This window comes from Scyliorhinus torazame, chromosome 13 (assembly GCF_047496885.1).
Source record: "Scyliorhinus torazame isolate Kashiwa2021f chromosome 13, sScyTor2.1, whole genome shotgun sequence".
NCBI lineage: Eukaryota > Metazoa > Chordata > Chondrichthyes > Carcharhiniformes > Scyliorhinidae > Scyliorhinus > Scyliorhinus torazame.
The window spans coordinates 104,605,000-104,626,780 of NC_092719.1; the positions used below are offsets into that span (position 1 = coordinate 104,605,000).

At 47.6% G+C, this 21,781-nt stretch overlaps 1 long non-coding RNA gene across 2 annotated transcripts; it reads right to left on the reverse strand.

Annotated features, from left to right (window-relative positions):
- Window positions 1-1,469: 1,469 nt before the first annotated feature.
- On the reverse strand, window positions 1,470-16,429 carry LOC140388216 (uncharacterized). 2 transcript variants are annotated; one of them, XR_011934122.1, is made up of 3 exons: window positions 16,316-16,429; window positions 15,938-16,117; window positions 1,470-2,007 (listed from the first exon to the last, which is right to left on the reverse strand). It is a non-coding gene; the product is annotated as an uncharacterized lncRNA (long non-coding RNA). The 2 variants fall into 2 exon arrangements; XR_011934123.1 differs by having other exon boundaries at window positions 1,470-2,011.
- Window positions 16,430-21,781: the final 5,352 nt, after the last annotated feature.

Genomic DNA, 21,781 nt, shown 5'->3' on the forward strand with positions numbered 1-21,781 from the left:
CAAGGTTTAGAGTAGATGTACGAGGCAAGTTTTTTACGCAGAGGGTAGTGGGTGCCTGGAACTCGCTACCGGAGGAGGTGGTGGAAGCAGGGACGATAGTGACATTTAAGGGGCATCTTGACAAATACATGATTAGGATGGGAGTAGAGGGATACGGACCCAGGAAGTGTAGAAGATTGTAATTTAGTCAGCCAGCATGGTCGGCACGGGCTTGGAGGGCCGAAGGGCCTGTTCCTGTGCTGTACATTTCTTTGTTCTTTGTTATAAGGTAATTGCCAAACCAGAAAATGAGTGTCGTGCATAGCAGGACGAATTGGTAAACACAGGTTACACAGCGTCAATCTCGTGGTAAACATAAATACTGGGCGGGATTCGCCGTTGCCCGACGCTGAATTGGGAATCGTGATCGGGCAGAGAATAACTCCCGACGTCGAAATCGTGGCAGGCGCCGATTTGGCGCTAAATTGCGATGCTCCACCCTTTCCAAATCGGCAGCATTGCGCCGCGCGTAGTTGAACCACATTTGCATCTCATTCGTGGGACCACCCACGATGCTCTGCATCCGATGGGCCAAGTTCCCGATAGCGCAGGCCATGTGTGGTCTCAACAGTCATGAGCCTGGCGTGGTGGCTGTGGAAAGTGTAGCCACCTGGGTTGGCCACTTCCCGACTTTAAAATGGAGATCCGCTAAGAATGCAGGGAAATTTAGTCAAACGCAGGTGCAAAGTTTCCTGTATATCAGAACTTGCAGGAACCCACACAGCACTGAAACTAACAACCATCTACATATTAATGAGCGATCCCCGGGAACAATTGGAAACAGTTAAGGTAAACAAGGCCAAGCCAGACTCATCGGCGCCAGCAGGAGCCAAGACAAAGGAAGGCCGACGGACCCTTAGGAACCGCCCAGCGATCAGGGAACAGCTTCAGTATTGGAGAAATCGATCCAAGTGATCAGAACTTAGTCCAATCACTTGGAACCAGGTACGGGGTCCACCCAAAAGGGCGCGAAGCCCCAGGACTATAAAATAGAGTCCCCAAGTTCAATCCATCCTTCTTGGCAGGGCCTCTCAGCAGCTCAAAACAACCCTTGACCGTGTCCTGCCTCGTAGCTACACCAATCAAGTAAGTCTCCAGTCAATGCACGCTACGAGATAGGCGCTCTAGCTACCAGTCTATACCAGCTTTGAAGCCTGCAGACTCAGAATCGAACTAAAGGCCATTTGTTCCCCTGATCTGGTGGGCCAGTTCCAAAGCTAAGTATAGGCCTTTTAGTGTTAGAGATAGTCTAGTAAGTAGAGCTTTATACATGAGTAGTGATTGACTGTGTATAATAAATGTGTTTTGATTGGAAACGTACTAACTGGTGTATTGAGTTATTGATCAGCACTTGAACTTGAACCTCATGGTGGTATCATAAAGCTACCTGGCGACTCTAGAGCAAAGGTTATAAAACAGAGCCAATTAAGTAAAGACACAACGAGCAACATTTACTGGTGGGACGTGAGTAAACAGAACCAAATTAAGATCCACCAAAAGTTGGCAACAAGAGAGAGAGAGGGTGTATGGACAGTGTCCAGCACCGCAAGCACCGCCATACTTCGCCGACAGTCGGGCCACTGGCCAGGGGACTTCTGAGGGGAGTACTTAGGGGTGGCCAGGAGGTGGGCTGTGGGGTCAGACTGATGCATACGTGGTCCAGCACAACCGCCATCTTTTCGGGCGCAACCAGTGCGTATGTGGGGGGGGTGTAAGTGTCCGTGACTGCACCTTGTCAGCCCTGTGCCTGTCCAGCACGGACCTGGAGATTTGCCCACTGTTTTCTGCGTGTTCCAAGGGTGTTTCACGTGCGCCGGGGCTCGCCCCTCACCGGTAGTGAAATTGATGTGGGTGTGGCGCCGAATTTTCCGTCGTGGAACTCCATGGATCCTCCATCGGCGTCAGCACTTAGACTCAGGAACGGATAATCCAGCCCACTGTCACTCCATCTGAAGTGCTTCAAATTATCTGCCTTAAGAAAATTGGTAACTATTAGTTATTGGCCAAATCTGACACAGGAGTAAACATCAACATCTAAAAGACATGCATCCATAAACATGGAGGGCCATGGTGAAACATACTTCTGATCAGCTTTCAGCGTACAACAGTTCACTAATTCCATTCACAGGATGCATTGTCTTAGTGTGCAGTACAATTAATCCTCCGGATGTCATAGACATTCCTCATCATGGAGATTAAAGGCCTAGGGATTATATGTCTACCGACATGCCTTTACTTCAAACTAGTGCCAATCCGTGGAATCAGGGACCTCATGCGGCAGATTAACATTAGAAACTGCTTCAATTACCTCAGTTCATAATCTAACATCAAAATATCCAGAATGTTTTCACAAAATTGGCAGTTTCAAAGGAACTTGCAGTGTTCCACTTGCAGGAGAATACTAGTCTGTCAATTGTTTTGGTACATTTTGTACAATGCAAATGCCAGCAGCTACAGGGATAAATGGTGAAAGATCCCACACTACAGAAACCATTCTGGAAACCAATCTTCATTGGACGGCCTGATTCAATTCAGCATGTCCACAGATAAGGCCACCTCACCGGTACAAGCTAGGCATCTCCCAGGGAGCCATTTTCAAAGGAAGACAAGTCATCATACCAGAATCTTTGAGAACTGATATTCTTCAACAACTTCATCACTCACACATGGGCATAGTTCAGGTGAGAAGACTCGCAATCTATTGGCCGGATAGGAACAATGACATTGAAGTTGTCGTCAAGAAGTGTGAGGCATGTCAAGAACATATGCCAACACAAAGAACCATCCTTCGTTCAAAATTGCATCCGACCTTTTTCATGTCCATGGCACTGACTTCATCGCCATTGTCAAATATTTTCCCAAGGACACCATTATTCACCAAAGCACCAAACACTGGAAGTGCTATTTTCAGTTTATCGAGAGATCATTATGGATAACGGCTGTAATTTATTGTCAAGCCATTCCAGGATATGTCTGTGAAATGCAATATTAATCACACTACTTCTTCTCCTCATTACCCTTGATCTAACGGCCGAGCAGAACAAATGATTTGCATGGCGAAATCCCTAATTGATCATGGCCAATCCACCTAACCTAAATTTTCAAATGTAGACAGATTAAGCAAGATCTACACTTTGCAATGTTAGCTCTGAGAGCAACACCTTTAAGAGCAACTAGTCCATCAGTAAGAGAGCTGGGGCGTCATTCTCCGACCCCCCGCCGGGTCGGAGAATGGCCGTAGGCCGCCGTGAATCCCGCCCCCGCCCCCGCCGAAGTCTCCGGTACCGGAGATTGGGCGGGGGCGGGAATCGGGCCGCGCCGGTTGGCGGGACCCCCAGCTGGATTCTCCGGCCCGGATGGTTTTGCAGGTCCTGGGAGCTTTAAGCAGCCAGAAGATGAATTTGACAAAAGAATGTGTTTTTCAGTTTGGGCCAATGCACTGTGGTTTGACTGGGGCAGTCCCTGGGGAGTTAATGTGCTTTCAGTCCCTGGAAAGATTTGTTTTTCAGATTAGGGAGATTATGTCATTGATGGATGGAGCTAAGGGAGAGAGAGACATTTTGGAAAAGCTTTTGGAGAGGTCTGATCTGGCTACTACCAAGTCCAAAAGTAAAGGCACTTTTCTTTCCCAGTAGGATAGTTCAAAAAAGAGTAATAATATTTTAAAGCAGAGCAATCTTGTCTGAAGACAGGAAGAGGCTGAAACAACCCAGTTGGAGCAGCTATTTGAAGATATTCAGTCAGAATCTGAAGGGGTTCGAACGGGGGCCCAAATCTGTTCTGGAAAGCAAGTATCTTTGCCTGCTGATTTCTAAGCTGCATTGAGAGCTGTATGTTTCTTTTCTTGTTGTTCAATGGGGAATTGAGTAGCCGTATTAAGGAGTAAATGTAAGCTGTCTCATTTTCCAACAACAGTGACTAGACTTTAGATCACAATTCATTGGCTGGGCAGCTCTTGGGGGCATATTGGAATGAGAAAGATTCTACATAAATACAGATTATTTAATGTGTTAAAGATATATTCTCAGCCTGGATGCAGCTGACCATGGGGTCTTTTACACCGCGCTCTCTCTGTCGAGTAGGCGGTGCTTGCTAGAACCTGGGGCGTCATTCTCCGACCCCCCGCCGGGTTGGAGAATCGGCGGGGGCGGGATTCACGCCGAAGTCTCCGGCACCGGATATTCGGCGGGGGCGGGAATCGGGCCGCGCCGGTTTGGCGGGACCCCCTGCTCGATTCTCCGGCCCGGATGGGCCGAAGTCCCGCCGATAAATTGCCTGTCCCGCCGGCGTGGATTAAACCACCTTTTTAATGGCGGGACGAGGCGGCGTGGGCAGGCTCCGGGGTCCTGGGGGGGGCGCGGGGCGATCTGGCCCCGGGGGGTGCCCCCTCGGTGGCCTGGCCCGCGATCGGGGCCCACCGATCCGCGGGCGGGCCTGTGCCGTGGGGACACTCTTTCCCTTCCGCCTCCGCCACGGTCTCCACCATGGCGGAGGCGGAAGAGACTCCCTCCACTGCGCATGCGTGGGAAACTGTCAGCGGCCGCTGACGCTCCCGCACATGCGCCGCTCGGTGATGTCATTTCCGCGCCAGCTGGCGGGGCAACAAAGGCCGTTTCCGCCAGCTGGCGGGGCGGAAATTCCTCCGGCGCCAGCCTAGCCCCTCAATGTTGGGGCTCGGCCCCCAAAGATGCGGAGCATTCCGCACCTTTGGGGCGGCGCGATGCCCTGATTGGCGCCGTTTTGGGCGCCAGTCGGCGGACATCGCACCATTTCGGGAGAATTTCGCCCGATATCCATAAAACAGGATACTGGAGACTGATACTTCCTGCGAATACTACACTGAAATGACGACCTGCTTGAGTTTCTTGAGTTGGTCTTGAACCCATGCCCTTATCATTCAGATATGATGGTGCCACCACTATGGAGATGAGGAGAACTGATTTCTCTCAAAGGATCGTGAGTCTTTCAAACTCTCTTCCTCAGAGAGCAGTGGAGGCAGGGTCATTGAATACTTTTAAGGCCGAGATAAATAGATTTTTGACTAATAAGAGAGTCAAAGGCAGGAATATTCAATGACGCTGCCTCCACTGCTCTCTGAGGAAGAGAGTCGAAGGCAGGAATGTGGGGTTAAGGCCATAAGAAGTTCAGTCATGATCTTTTTAATGATGGAGGATACTTGAGGGTTTAAATGACCTACTCCTTTTCCTAACATGAAGCCATTGGTGATCCCATGCTAACCGTATCATTAAACAGAGTTACCATTTATTCAGGGGCTTCTGTAACCTGAAGTGTAGATAGGACTGCTGTCCTTACAGGAAGGAAGAGGGAGATGGTTGATTGTCAGCTGCTCTATTGATCAGCACCTGGTCAGACGTCATCCACTATTTTCCTCTTTAGGCTGAAAGGGAAGTGGTAGGCCCAGCCCAATAATGCTTCCATTTTTTGTTAGTTTTCTTTCTCTTGAAGTGGTCACCTTTTGGAGAGTTAGAATTGACAGCACCAGCTAGGGCCTCAAGCATCTCACTGAAGTGTCAAGACATTAACAGTAGCAGACTATTCAACCACAGAGATTCATATGTGGCGTAATACAATCTTGTCATTACCATCATGGCCACCCACTCACATTTTCCAGCAGTACCTGGGAACGGTAAAGAATGGAAAACCTGACTGATTGTTGCAGTGGCAGTAAGAATAATCCACCGCACCCCTCCCTCTGTCAACTGCCACCACCAAAGTTGTGATCAGGACAAACTCGGAATACAGCCTGGGACTTCTCGGGTTAGCTTAACTCAGAGCCTTGGCGGACTCATCTACATTGGGGAGACTAAACACAGACTGGGTGACCTTTATGCAGAACACCTTCGCTCAGCCCTCAAGCATGATCTTAACCTTCCTGTTGTGTGCCATTTTAACTCAACATCTTGCCGTCATGCCCACATGTCCATCCTTGCCCTGCTGCAATGTTCCAGTGAAGCCCAGCACAACCTGGATGAGCAACATCTCATCCTCCCATTAGAAATTTACTGTCCTCAGGACTCTGCATTGAGCTTTAGACTGTCACCTTATGCTTCCATCCTGACCCTTTTTCAAATATCCAAAATATGTTTTGATCCAATGCACCTCCCTCCTCCCCCGCCGGGCCATCTGTCACTTGTTCTTCAGTTTTGCTTTCACAGAGCACTGACCTTTATTCTCCCATTAACACATTCTGATATTTTACCTTTATGCCACTATCAACACCTTCTGTAGCCCTTCACACTGCCATTAATGCTTCATCTGCCTCGTGATCTGCATGGGCGGGATTCTCCCCGACCCGGAGGGGCGGGCCGTCCGGCGTAGAGGAGTGGCGTGACCAATCCGGCGTCGAGCCACCCGGAAGGTGCGGAATCCTCCAGCTGGCGCCGAAGGGCTTGGCGCCATGCCAACCGGCACCAAAGGGCCTCCACCGGCGCATGTTGGCTCATGCGCGGGAGTGCCAGCATGTGCTGGCGTCATCCCAGCGCATGCGTTCTTCTCTGCGCCGGCCATGGCAGACAGTTACACCGGCCGGCACGGAGGGAAAGAGTGCCCCCACGGCACAGGCCCACCCGCGGATCGGTGGGCCCTGATCGTGGGCCAGGCCACCGAGGCCCCCCCCCTCCCCGGGGCCAGATCCCCCCGCGTCCTCCCGAGGACTCCGCAGAGCCAGGTCCCGCCGGTACGGACCTGGTGTATTTTACACCGGCGGGACCCACCGAAGATGGACCGGCACTCGGCCCATCGTGGGCTGGAGAAACGCCGGGGGGGGCTGCTGCCAATGGCCCCCGACCGGCGCAATTTCCGCCCCCGCCAAAAAACCAGAGCCGGAGAATCCGGCAGCCGGCGTCGGGGCCGCGGGGCGGGATTCACGCTGCCCCCCTGGCAATTCTCCGGCCCGGCGGGGGGTTGGAGAATCCCGCCCATATCTTTGTTGCAAATTCTCCAATCACTGATCTTCCTGTCTGCTCCAACTGTGTCACCACCTCTTATACATTATATAATCCATCACATTTCTCCCTCTCTTTAACCCTGAAGAGTCATACAGATTCAAAACGTTAACTCTGTTTCCTCTCTCTGCAGATGCTGCCAGAGCTCGAGTTTCTCCAACATTTTCTGTTTTTGTTTCAGATTCCAGCATCTGCAGTATTTTGCTGTATATTACTATGACAATAAATCATTGGCAGAACTGTCTGTGTCCCCTAATGAGGAAACAGCAACTTCCACTCCGAATGGCAAGGCTGACTTGCTAAGTCAAAAAGAAGAGCAGGTTGTTCATTCAAAATAATCTTCAAGATCATAAAAATTCATTTCCCATCACAGAATTACAAAGACCGATCCCTTAAAATACCAGCTTTTCCGGCTCCAGTGGACTGTCTGCTAATCAGACAAAATAATCTTCCCTTTTAAATCAAGTATCGATAAACTCCCAGCCTTGTTGAAAGAAATCATGTTGGGTGATTCCTGTACTGTTATACGTGGCTCTATGTTACACTTAGTAACCTTGGTAGTGTGTCCTTTTAGTTAAGTTGCTGACATTGCAGTGTGCATGTGTTTTCAATGAACATGCCCGAGAGTGAGAGCGAGCTTTGGCCATTGGCAAATGGGCATCTGTAGCCATGAAGAAGGGCAGAATATCCTTGAGCATGGCAGTGCCGATCACTGCTCATTAAAGCTTAAACTGGATGATGTGATACAGTGACATCTTTCTCGTAATGCTACATAATGTTCCTAGAATTGGAGGTCAATGTGTTTGACATTGGTCGTTCATACTTATTCATGTTTGTTATGTGTGTGTATCCACATGTCTGTATGTGTATATGTGTCCAGATAAATGTGTGCCCCAATGTGTGTACACCAGGGTTTGTGTGGTTGTGCATGCATGTACTTGGCCGCATGAAGATGTATGCTTTTGTGTATTTCTATGTGAGTGGGTGTGCAAGTATATGTGGTATGCATGTGTTTGTGTCTTTACAAATGTGTGTCTGTGCGCGTGCATGTATATGTCTGCCTATATACATATGTGTGTTTTGTATATTTGTGTGCATAAACGTATACGGACACACATACAGACACATGTACACTCATACAGGCACTCTCGCAAACACATCTATCACAGGATCGGTAGAAATGACCACCACACAGTCCTTGTGGAGACCAAGTCCCACCTTCACATTGAGGATACCCTCCATCGCGTTGTGTGGCAGTGCCACTGTGCTAAATGGGATAGATTTCAAACAGATTCAGGAACTCAAAACTGTACTCAACCACAATCTGCAACCTCATGGCCCAGCATATCACCCACTCTACCATTACCACCAAGCTGGGGGATCAACCCTGCTTCAATGAAGAGGGCATGCTAGGAGCAACACCAGGCATACCTAAAAATGAAGTGTCAACCTGGTGGAGCTGCAACACAGGACTACGTGTGTGACAAATATTAGATGCCCAGCACATCAGTGAAAAAGGTTGAAGCATTTGCAAACATTTTCAGCCAGACGTACTGGATCTTGGCAGATAGGAAGGTGGCAAATATAACCCCACTATTTGAAAAAGAATAGAGGGAGAAAACAGGGAATTACAGCTTAACATCAGTAGTAGGGAAAATGCTGGAGTCTATTTTAAAGGATGTGATAATAGGACACTTAGAAAATATCAGTGGGATTAAACAAAGTCAACATGGATTTAATGAAAGGACAATAGTGTTTGACAAACCTACTGGAGTTTTTTGGGTGTGTGACTAGCAGAATAGATAAGGGACAACAAGTGGATGTGGTCTATTTGGATTTTCAGAAAGTTTTTGATAAATTTCTACATCAGATGCTCATGTGTAAAATTAAAGAACATGGGATTGGGGCTAATATATTGGCATGGATTGAGAATTGGTTAGCAGACAGAAACAGAGAGTATGAATAAATGGTCCTTTTCAGAGTTGGGTCCCACAAGGATCAATGGTTGGGCTCCAGCTATTGACAATATATACCAATGGTTTGTACGAGGGAACCAAGTATAATATATCCAAGTTTGCTGACGAGACAAAACATGGTGGGCATGTCAGTGATGAGGAGGATGTAAAGAGGCTACAAGGTGATTTAGACAAGTCTTTTAGTGGATAAAAACTTGACAAATTCAGTTTAACATAGACAAGTGTGCAGTTATCCACTTTGGCAGGAAAATCAGAATGGCAGAGTATTACTTAAATGGTGATAAGATTGGGAAACATTGCCATACAAAGGGACTTGGATGTCCTTGTACACCAGTCACTGAAAGCAGGCATACAGGTACAGTGCAGTAAGCAGTTAAGAAGACAAGTGGTATTTTGGCCTTCATTGCAAGAGGATTTGAGTACAGGAGCAAGGATAGCTTACTGCAGCTATACAGGGCCTTGGTGAAAGCACACCTAGAGTATTATGTGTAGTTTTGGTTTCCTGACCTAAGAAAGGATATATTTGCCATAGAAGGAGTACAGCAAAGGTTCACCAGACTGATTCCTGAGATGGCAGGATGGTTGTATGAGGAGAAAGTGAAATGAAATGAAATGAAAATTGCTTATTGTCACAAGTAGGCTTCAATGAAGTTACTGTGAAAAGCCCCTAGTCACCACATTCCGGCGCCTGTTCGGGGGTCGACTAGGCCTATATTCATTGGAGTTCAGAAGAATGAGAGGGGATCTCGTTGAAATGTTTAAACTTCTGACAGGGCTGGACAGACTAGATGCAGGGAGGATGTTGCCTTTGGCTGGGAGGTTTTAGAATAAGGGGTCACAGTCTCAGGATACAGGGTAGGTCATTTAGGATTGAGATGAGGATAAATTTCTTCACTTAGAGGGTAGAGAACCTGTGGAATTCTCTACCACAGAAGGTTGTGAAGGTCAAGTCACAGAAGGAAGAAACAATTCCAGTCTGGTAGCCAACTGTGCTTTGGACACCAGCTGGGTGGTTGGAAGCCAGTTGATCCCGGTCAATGGTGGGGGGTCATCTCAGCTGGTTGGAAACTTGTTGATCCCACATACAGGACATTCCCTTGATATTAATGATAGCACCATTGCGCAGCCGATGATGACATTTTGCACCATCATTGATTAAGATAAGAATTCCTAATCTCCCAGAAGGCTCAGCCCGCATGAAGTAAGTCTTATAAGTGTGTAGATGTGTGGAATTGTGAATAAACTGTTGACCAAGAACGTCAAGGAGACAGTAATTGATTTTCGGGTTCAGTGGCAAAAACAGAAATTAACCAATGCAAAACTAAAGTGAACTGTACAACATTATACAACTACACATTCGAAAATCTGAGGCTCAACTAAGGCAAGATTCTCCATTCAACGATACACTGATCGGAGAATGGAGCATCAAGGGAAAGAAGGGTTTGGTGCCCTGCCCCAAACTCATCGTGATGCTCTGATCCCCACCGGGAGGCCTAAGTGCTTTCTGCTGAGAAAAAGAGGAAGTGAAAGCACTTAGCTCCTTTTGATGTGGTGAAGAACTGTCAATAATAGCAAGAGTGTTTATAAACATTGTGGTTAGCATCAATGGAAGGAACTTGAGATGCAATCAAGCATGAGCGGAAAGATAAATAAATGATCCCTTAAGCAGCTGTGTCTGGATCAATAAAACTGTCAATCACTGGCTAGGGAAATGTATTTCTATGTGAAATTGAATGGAAGATTTACATTTCAAAGGCTGTCAAGGGATTTGAAGCCCTTTGAAGTGTACTTGGCTTTGGAGGAAGCCTCTGACACTTATAACAGCTGCTGCTTTAAACACTGTTGTCTGAGGCAGCAGATGTTAGGGAAGGCTAAGTGAAAATGCAGTGATCTTTCATTGTACTGACTGGACTGTTCTGATTTCAGGCAGGGTTGACTGATGGGGCTCTCTGTTGGGGGGGTGACTGATGGGGGTTTCTGTTCGGAGGGTCTCTAATAGGGGTCTCTGATGGGGGTCTATTAGGGCGGGGTTGGTGCGGGTCAGATCACCCTCCATACAATCAGGCTGTGTGGCGATAACCTGTTATTCCTGTGGTGGGGGGGAAGATGCCCTTCTTGTCAGCGGGGGGGGGGGGGGGGCAAGATTTGCGTTGTTGGGGGGAAAGCTGCCAGACCTCGGTATCAGCCGTCCACTCAAAATGGCGGCCCGTTACTTGGATTCTGATGGAATATAAATGGTAACGGTGAGAGGCTCGCATACCGGGCCCCTTTCCGAGCGCCAGTGGAGACTAATAATGATTGCCCACTGTGATGTGATGGGTGCTCTGGATCCGTGGAACACATACAGGCCACCAACACTTCAAATAGTGCAACACTATTTTATTAAGTTAGAAACTGTTGAACATACTTTCACTGTGAGTTAACACAACGTTAGATTAAACTAAATGCCTATGCCTGTCCTAACCAGTCTATGCACTCAGCACATGGTGAGGATCTGTGCTGTAAGCTGTAAGCTCTGTCCTTCTAGGAGGCTGCATCCCGAATGAGTGGGAACTCTGATGCCCTCTGTCTTTATAGTGAGTGTGCTCTAACTGGTGATTGGCTGCGGTGTTGTGTGTGGTGATTGGTCTTGCTGTGTGTCCATCAGTGTGTGTGTATCTGCACCATGATATACTGGTGTGTATTATGACACACTGGTGAGAGCATTTATGCTCCAGAACGGAGATAGCCGGTCGAAGCCTCTGCTGAATGCGGCTTCAGATTCAGATCCTGGATCTTATCATGTGGAATTGTTCATTTTCCACACCTCCAGGTGCCGCCTTTCGAAATGCATGAGTGCCATTCTCCCACCCGAGACTGCTGTCTTCATTATACCCTCCATTATGGGCACGTGCTGACAGGGACATGGGGAGTCCACACAGAGTCAAATAAAGAAACATAGTTCTATTTACAACACGCTACATACACTACCCAGTAGATCCATACCGGGTTCCTGTTCTGGTCGGTGCCTTGCTGGCCAACCTTTTGTACAAAGATTAACAGAGGTCCCCGCCCCTAGTAGGGAGTTCATACTCTGCAAGGAGCTCCGGGAAAATAATCATTCCTACTCCGTAGGCCCCATGCGGGTTATTACACAGAACTTCTTGGATATTCTGTATTGAAGCGGATCTTTTCTTCTAGAATCCAGCCAATAACCGCCCTATCAGTCTACTCTCCATCATCAGCAAAGTGATGGAAGGAGTCAGCAACAGTGCTATCAAGCGGCACTTACTCAGCAATAACCTGCTCACAGATGCTCAGTTTAGGTTCCACCAGCGTCACTGAACTCCTGACCTCATTACAGCTTTGGTTCAAACATGGATAAAAAAGCAGAATGCCAGAGATGAGTGACTGCCCTTGACATCAAGGCAGCATTTGACTGAGTATGGCATCAAGGAGGCCTAGCTAAACTATAGCCAATGGGGATCAGGGGGAAAAATCTCCACTTGTTGGAGTCAATAACCGGTCGCTAGGGTGAGTTGCTTTACCTTGAGGAGCTGCTGGCGTAAGGGGTCCGGCTGAACACCGAAAACGATCTGGTCGCATATCATGGGAGTCGGAGGTGGGACGGATGTTACAAGTTACAGAGGGACATAGATAAGCTGCAGCGCTGGGCTGAGAGGTGGCAAATGGAGTTTAATGCAGAAAAGTGTGAGGTGATTCATTTTGGAAGGAATAACAGGAAGACAGAGTACTGGGCTAATGGTAAGATTCTTGGCAGTGTGGATGAGCAGAGAGATCTCGGTGTCCATGTACATAGATCCCTGAAAGTTGCCACCCAGGTTGAGAGGGTTGTTAAGAAGGCGTATGGTGTGTTAGCTTTTATTGGTAGAGGGATTGAGTTTCGGAGCCATGAGGTCATGTTGCAGCTGTACAAAATTCTGGTGCGGCCGCATTTGGAGTATTGCGTGGAATTCTGGTCGCCGCATTATAGGAAGGATGTGGAAGCATTGGAAAGGGTGCAGAGGAGATTTACCAGAATGTTGCCTGGTATGGAGGGAAGATCTTATGAGGAAAGGCTGAGGCTTTTTTCGTTGGAGAGAAGAAGGTTATGAGGTGACTTAATTGAGGCATACAAGATGATCAGAGGATTGGATAGGGTGGACAGTGAGATCCTTTTTCCTCGGATGGTGATATCTAGCACGAGGGGACATAGCTTTAAATTGAGGGGAGATAGATATAAGACAGATGTCAGAGGTAGGTTCTTTACTCAGAGAGTAGTAAGGGCATGGATGCCCTGCCTGCAACAGTAGTGGACTCGCCAACACTAAGGGCATTCAAATGGTCATTGGATAGACATATGGACGATAAGGGAATAGTGTAAATGGGCTTTAGAGTGGTTTCACAGGTCGCCGTAACATCGAGGGCTGAAGGGCCTGTACTGCGCTGTTATGTTCTATGTTCTATACCTGGCACAAAGGAGGATCACAGTACGAAGTCTTACAACACCAGGTTAAAGCCCAACAGGTTTGTTTCGATGTCACTAGCTTTCGGAGCGCTGCTCCTTCCTCAGGTGAATGAGCATGTGGAATTATTCACCTGAGGAAGGAGCAGCGCTCCGAAAGCTAGTGACATCGAAACAAACCTGTTGGACTTTAACCTGGTGTTGTAAGACTTCGTACTGTGCTCACCCCAGTCCAACGCCGGCATCTCCACACAAAGGAGGATGGTTGTGGTGGTTGGAGGTTAATCATCTCAGCTCCAGGACATCACTGCAGGAGTTCCTTAGGGTAGTGTCCTAGGCCCAACCATCTTCAGCTGCTTCATCAATGACCTTCCGTCTGTTATAATGTCAGAAGTGGGGATGTTCGCAGATGACTGCACAATGTTCAGCCCCATTCACGACTCCTCAGATAATGAAGCAGTCCGCGGCCAAATGCAGCAAGACTTGGACAATATCCAGGCTTGGGCTGACAAGTGGCAAGTTACATTCGCGCCACTTAAGTGTCAGGCAATGACCATCTCCTACAAGAGAGGATCTAACCATCGCCCCTTTACATTCAATGGCATTACCATCACTGAATCCCCCACAATCAACAACCTGGGGGTTATCATTGATCAGAAACTGAACTGGACCTGCCACATTAATACTGTGGCTACCAGGGCAGGTTAAAGGCTAGGAATCCTACGGCGAGTAACTCACCTCCTGGCCCCCCCAAAGCCTGTCCACCATCTACAAGGCACAAGTCAGGAGTGTAATGGAATACTCTCCACTTGCCTGGATGAGTGCAGCTCCAACAACACTCAAGAAGCTCAACACCATCCAGGACAAAGCAACCCGGTTGATTGTTCCTCCTTCCACAAACATTCAAACCACCGACAAACAGTGGCAGCCTTGTGTACTATCGACAAGATGTACCTTCCAAACCCACGACCACTACCATCTTGAAGGACAAGAGCAGCAGATACCTGGGAACCCGCCACCTGGAGGTTCCCCTCCAAGTCACTCACCACCCCGACTTGGAAATATATCGCCATTCCTTACTGTTGTTGGGACCAAATCATGGAACTCACTCCCTAACAGCACAGTAGGTATACCTACACCCAAAGGACTGCAGCGGTTCAAGAAGGGAACTCGCCACCACCTTCTGAATGGCAACTGGGGATGGGCAACAAATACTGGCCTTACCAGTGCTCTCTTTGCGCTGTTGAGCTCTGTGCAAGGAACATCATCCTCACTGCTGCTGTCTCCTTCAGCAAGTGTCGGTGATTTTTGGGACTCCTATTTTGACACTTTAAGTCATGGGGCGAAATTCTCCGGAAACGGCGCGATGTCCACCGACTGGCGCCCAAAACGGCGCAAATCAGTCGGGCATCGCGCCGCCCCAAAGGTGCGGAATGCTCCGCATCTTTGGGGGCCGAGCCTCAACCTTAAGGGGCTAGGCCGGCGCCGGACGAATTTCCGCCCCGCCAGCTGGCGGAAAAGGCCTTTGGTGCCCCGCCAGCTGGCGCGGAAATGACATCTCCGGGCGGCGCATGCGCGGGAGCGTTAGCTGACGGCATTCCCGCGCATGCGCAGTGGAGGGAGTCTCTTCTGCCTCCACCATGGTGGAGACCGTGGCGAAGGCGGAAGGGAAAGAGTGCCCCCACGGCACAGGCCCGCCCGCGGATCGGTGGGCCCCGATCGCGGGCCAGGCCACCGTGGGGGCACCCCCCGGGGCCAGATCGCCCCGCGCCCCCCCCCCCAGGACCCCGGAGCCCGCCCGCGCTGCCTTGTCCCGCCGGTAAGGTAGGTGGTTTAATCTACGCCGGCGGGACAGGCATTTTAGCGGCGAGACTTCGGCCCATCCGGGCTGGAGAATCGCGCGGGGGGGCCCGCCAACCGGCTCGGCGCGATTCCCGCCCCCGCCGAATATCCGGTGCCGGAGACTTCGGCAACTGGCGGGGGCGGGATTCACGCCAGCCCCCGGCGATTCTCCGACCTGGCGGGGGGTCGGAGAATCTCGCCCCAGATCTCTTTGCATATTTCAACAACTGGGAGAACAACATAAATCACTTAAGATACATTCTGAGACAGTATTTACCATGCATTCAAATAATGCTCACAATGGCCAGGCAAAGGAAACATTAATTCAGAGCAAATCATTAAAAATTTTGGCCAGCACCCTCATGTTTGAGATGTAACTGCCAACATGAGAACCTGCACTTCTGTAATATTAGTCAGGCATACTCTGCTGCAGACCATTCTCTGCCAGAGCATCTCAGTGTCCCAGGTGCTAATGGCCAGGGTCTTTGTAATTTTGTCCGCTTGCCTTGGACTCTCTCAAACAGCTGCTGCTCCAGGCTCCTGATCCCACGCTTCAATTAAACCTATAAGTGAGGTGGGGAGGTATTGCACACCTAAAATAGGTTCACATTGCAGTTAGTGTTGTCGTATTATACATTACATCATATTGTCCCTTTGAGAGATTGAGTTACCTGACCCTGCCAACACATTTTCCAGCATTGTGCTCTGCACCTTGTGTATTTCCACCCTGTGGTTCAGGGTTGTCTCCTCTTCCATCGTGTGCGACAAGGTTGTCCTCTCGATCAGCCATGTCGCTTTCTGCCATGGCATTTGCAATCTTCCCACAACTTAAGGGTGTCAGAAGCAACAGCCTGAGGGACATGAGGAAAATCACATCAAATTAATTTGGCCAGCCTGAGTCCCACAGGAGAGTAAAAGCAGAGAAAAATATGTATCGTTTCCAGCAACACAATTAAGCAGCACTGTCTCAAAATTTCTAATTAATTATTTCTCCACAACTTTATGCAAAGTGAATAAAAATCATTTCCTAACTGTTCGGAAATACATACCTTCAAAACTTGAGGACAATTGATTCCTGAGATCTCTCTCTCTCTCTCTCAGAGCAGACAGACATTCTCCATGCGGATGGCTTCCTGCAGACTGCAGCTTCAAACAGTCCGCCTCTGCTGAGTGCCACTCACAATGACCAGTCAGCTTTCAGTTTTGCTGAGGTCTGGCCAATCAGGATAAAGCAGGGGTGGGTCTTCCGATTTTGAGATTTGGGGGTTGGGCCATGAATGAGGACCAAAATCTGATTGAGCCAATGAGGTTCCTCAGGTTCGAATCCATTTCTGGTGGGGTTCAGTGCAGCACCATGTTGTTAAATGTGAGAGGACAATTAAAAAAACTGGACTGAACCCTGGACTTATTCCCCGCCCCCAGCCATCCGACCCCACCCACCTCCCCCACCACCCCCATCTGACCTGAACCCTCCCCTGTCCGTCCTGACCTGCTGTGCCACCTCCTGCCACTTTCTGCAATTATCGAGAGCATCATTTATTTCTTTCAATGCATGCTCTCTGACTCTGACTCCCCTGATCTTGCAACAAGTATCAACCCAGTTCAGGTTAACTGCTCCAAGTAAACCATAACCAATGTGAAATGTGTTCTGGTTAGTCTCAGTTTAGTTCCTGGTTGGTTCCTGGTTGTTCTGGTTGATCCCAGTTACATGCTGGTTATTTCGGTTAGGTTATGACCCGGTTACAATTGTTTGTTCTTTAGATTCTAAAGGTGTTAAGGGATATGTGGAGAGCACTGGAGTATGGCATGGACATGGAGGATCAGCAATGATCATATTGAATGGTGGAGCAGGCTCGAAGGGCCGAACGTGCTTCTCCTGCTCCCATTTCCTTTCTTTCTATGCTGATCCATCTTGGCCTTGACTGGAAATCCCCAGCATCACAGATGCCAATCTTCAGCTAATTCAATTCACTCTACGTGATATCAAAAAATGGCTGAAGGCACTGGATACTGCAAAGGCTATGGCCCTGATAATATTCTGGCAATAGTACTGAAGATTTGTGCTCCAGAACGTGCCGAGCCCGATCCAAGCTGTTCTAGTGTAGCTACAGCACTGGCATCTACCCGGCAATGTGGAAAATTGCCCGGATGTGTCCTGTCCAAATACGGAAGGACAAAGCCATCCCGGCCAATTAACAGCCCATCAGCACACTCTCGATCATCGGCAAAGTGACAGAAGGTCTTGTTGACGGTGCTCTCAAGCGGCACGTATTTAGTTTGGGTTCCACCAGGGCCACTCAGCTCCTGACCTCATTACAGTCTTGGTTCAAACATGGACGAAAGAGTTGAACTCAAAAGGTGAGTTGAGAGTGACTGACCTTGACATCAAGGCAACATTTGACTGAGTGGGGCATCAAGCAGCCCTAGCTAAACTAAAGCTTTTAAAACATTTTCCAATTAAGAGGCAATTTAACATGAGGAGTCTAGTACCAAACCTTGTACAGTGAAGACCTATTCAATAAACCGCTGTTAATCTTGCATCAAACCCATGTGGATCTGCAATCCAGTTTCTTTTGTATGCTTAGTCTAAAGCTGGAACAGTTCGCAAAAAGAAAACTTGCGATGAGGAACGGATCAGAAGAAAGGAAAAAACTTTTTCAGAGAAATAAAACTATTGGAGTAGCGAAACATGAACAGATCACTTGATCAGCAGATTAACATAAGGTCAGAAATTGCTGGCATTGAAACTGTTAAGTTTTAGGGGCAAAAATTCAAAGGAAGGGCCCGTACCGATTATAAACCAGCAATCCGAGGAGACAGGCTGCGGGGCTCACCACGTGCAGTACAGTAAGATACGGAGGTCGAGCGGGACAGAGAACAATAGATTATCGCAATTTGCGTGAAAGTTTGAGTTGTTGCAAGTTAAAGCTGTTGCAATTTGGCAATACATCTTGAGTGAACTAAACCACTGAATTAAAGAAAAGGGGAGATCATTCCGGCACTGTGAAAAACGGCAGGAAACTCTGGCACGATGAGCTCTATTGTTGAAGTTTCAGAGAACTGGAAATCATATTCAGAGCGATTTCATTGTAATATTCTAGCTAATGAAATACTGGAAGAGATTAAGGACCCTAAGCACAATCAGAAGCAAAACTTTTGGATGTTCTAGGAAGCCTAGTTCGACCCAAATTCCCCGGAGATAAGACCCATCGAGAATTTGTTAAACTATTAGAAGATCATTATTCAGCAAAGCTGCTGATTATTACAGAGATGTTTCGATTTCATCGAAGGAATCAGTTAGAAGAGGAATAAATTGTTGGGCGGCACGGTGGCACAGTGGTTAGCACTGCTGCCTCACAGCGCCAGGGACCCAAGTTCAATTCCAGCCTCGGGTGACTGTGTGGAGTTTGCATATTCTCCCCATGCCTGTGTGGGTGCTCTGGTTCCTTCCCACAGTCCAAAGATGTATGTGTTAGGTGGATTGGCCATGATAAATTGCCCCTTAGTGTCCAGGGTTGTGAAGTTTAGGATATGGAGTTGCAGGATAGGGTGGGATGGGGCGAGTAGACATGGATGGAATGGGCATTTGAAGGGTTAGTGCAGACTCGATGGGTCAAATGGCCTCCTTCAGCACTGTTGTGCTTCTGTTCTATATTCTATTCAAATATTGCGCAGTTGGTTGCAACCCTCAAGTGACTTGCAGAGTTTTGTGAATTTAGCGACTCGTTATACGACACAATTAGAGATCGTTTTGTGTGTGGGTTGAAACATTAGGCCCATCAAAGAAGATTATTAGCAAATCAAAATCTAAGTCTGAAGGCTGCATTAGATATTGCTGTTCATGGTCGGTGTAGACGCACACTCAAAGTGGTCTGAGGTACTCTTAATGAAGTCAACCACTGCAGAACAAACCATTGAGAAACTTGACGAGCTCAATGCGAGATTCGGAAAACCAGAGCCGATTATGAGTGACAATGGGCCACAGTTTACAGCCCACGAGTTCGAAGGCTACTTAAAGATTTGTGGAGTTTAACATATAAAGTCAGCAGCCTACTACCCATCCACGAATGGTTTAGCTGAAAGGTTTGTCCAGTCTTTGAAACGTGCTCTGAAAGCTTACATGGACAAAAGTTCACTTCATCGCTGTGTGAACAGGTTTTTAGCAACATACCGAAATACGACACATGTGTCTACACAAAGTTCACCAGCTTTGCTGTTGATGAAAAGGAAGCTGAGGACTACCTTTGATTTAAAGAACAAAGAACAAAGAACAAAGAAATGTACAGCACAGGAACAGGCCCTTCGGCCCTCCAAGCCCGTGCCGACCATACTGCCCGACTAAACTACAATCTTCTACACTTCCTGGGTCCGTATCCTTCTATTCCCATCCTATTCATATATTTGTCAAGATGCCCCTTAAATGTCCCTATCGTCCCTGCTTCCACTACCTCCTCCGGTAGTGAGTTCCAGGCACCCACTACCCTCTGCGTAAAAAATTTACTCTTACCAGAGGAGACATCTGACATAGTAGAGCAAAACCAACAATCACAGATCTTGAGATGAGAAAGTAACCCAAGGAAGTGCTTGTTTCAACAAGGAGAACAAGTATTAGTGCGCAGCTACACCATTATTGAGGAGTGGGCACCGGCGACGGTATTGCTTCAGACTGGTTCAATATCCATTCATAGTCTAAATGGCAAACACCCATGTGGAGATGACATGTGGATCAACTACTGTCAACACACGTTTGTGTGTCAGAACCACCTCAAGAGGTAACGGTCTTCGTTCCATCTGACTATGTAACTTTGCGTTTATTTACAGAAGATCTTGCATCAAAAGTATCTGCTGCTGCTAGTCTTCCCTCAGAAAAAGTGATTGTAATGGCTTCAAAGATAGAGACATTTACTGGAGAACCTGAAAATACATCTAAGGTCAACAATGACAAAGTCCTGGAAGTGCGCAGACAACCAGCGAGAAATAGATACCATCAGATCTTATTGATTGTGTTATTATAATGTAATAATATGATGCCCGCACTTGTATATAGATGTAAATAAATATGTCAAAATACTAGTTATTAGTTGTGTTGGACCTTAGGAGTAAAGGGGGAGGATGTTATATATGTGGGTTATTGTAGTTGTGTGCATGCAAGACGTCACCGGCTATTACATGGACTTTTGAGGAGTCTTGTGCCAAACCTAGGTACAGTGAAGACCAATTCAATAAAACCCTGTTAACTTGCATCAAACCCACATATTTTGGCAATATATTTCTTTTGTACTGTTAGTCTAAAGATACACCTTTAATTGTAGTTAAAGACATCGCAGTATCATAACATGTAGTAAAATATATCTGATAGGTTTGTAGCTGAACATGGCCAGTAGTGGCAAACCATTTAAAATTTTCATTCATCAGTTCCGCTCTTCATTAATTGCTGCTTTACCCATTCTGTATTAGCACATTATACTTGTGATTAATTAGCAGTAATGAATCATTAATATGAATCATGGCATTAACACCTCAAATTGTTTTTGCAGGTAAAATTGCAAATTTAGCAATGCAACCAAGTGCAAAAACATTCCACTAGATGAGATCATTTGATCTGAACTTGTTAACTATTCAACAATGCGAAATGGGATTTATATTTGCACAAAATCTAAGCCAATAATCAATTTCTTCTTCCTCTGATTTTAAACTGGGTGGGACAGCACTCACCTGGTTCCATTCTCATCATTGTGTTGGAGCCTGAGAATCATCTGCAATAGCTTCTCTTCCCCCCCTCCTGCAACTTTGATGACCCCTGGAGGTCCATCCTGGGCCGTCTCCTATTTCTCATCTACATGCTTGTCCTTAACAACAACCTCTGAAAAAATAGAAGCAAAGTGCTGCAGATGCTGAAATTCTGAAATAAAAACAGAAAATGCTGGATAAACTCAGCAAGTCTAGCAGTATTGGTGGAGAGAGAAACACAGGTATCGTTTCAAGTCAATGTTGAATCTGCATTACCCTTCAGACTCGAAGCATTAACTCTGTTTCTCTCTCCACAGATACTGCCAAACCTGCTGCGTTTTTCCAGCATTTTCTGTTCTTATTTCTGAAAATATAACATCAGTTTTGACTGACGACAACACCCAACTCCACCTCACTACCATCTCCGTCTTCCGCTCCACAGATCCTGAGCGGTCAGACTGTTTGTCCAACATCTCGTACTGATGAGATAGGGAATCAACCTCCGGGATTTTCCATGTGCCCCCACGCCTTGTGTTTCGCGGCGAAGGACATGGCCCGCCATTGGCCTGTGGCAGGATTCTCTGGTCCCGCCATTGTCAACGGGGTTTCCCATTGAATACCGCACCCTGCCCCCAGCACCGCTGGGAAATTCATGGCAGGGTTCTCAGTCCTTCAGGCAAGAACAATCGAAAAATTCCGGCTGGTCCGAGCAGTACTTTCCCATTGGTACTTCTCATCGCATCCCAGGGAAGCGTACTGCTCGTGGATCTGCTCATTCTGTCTTT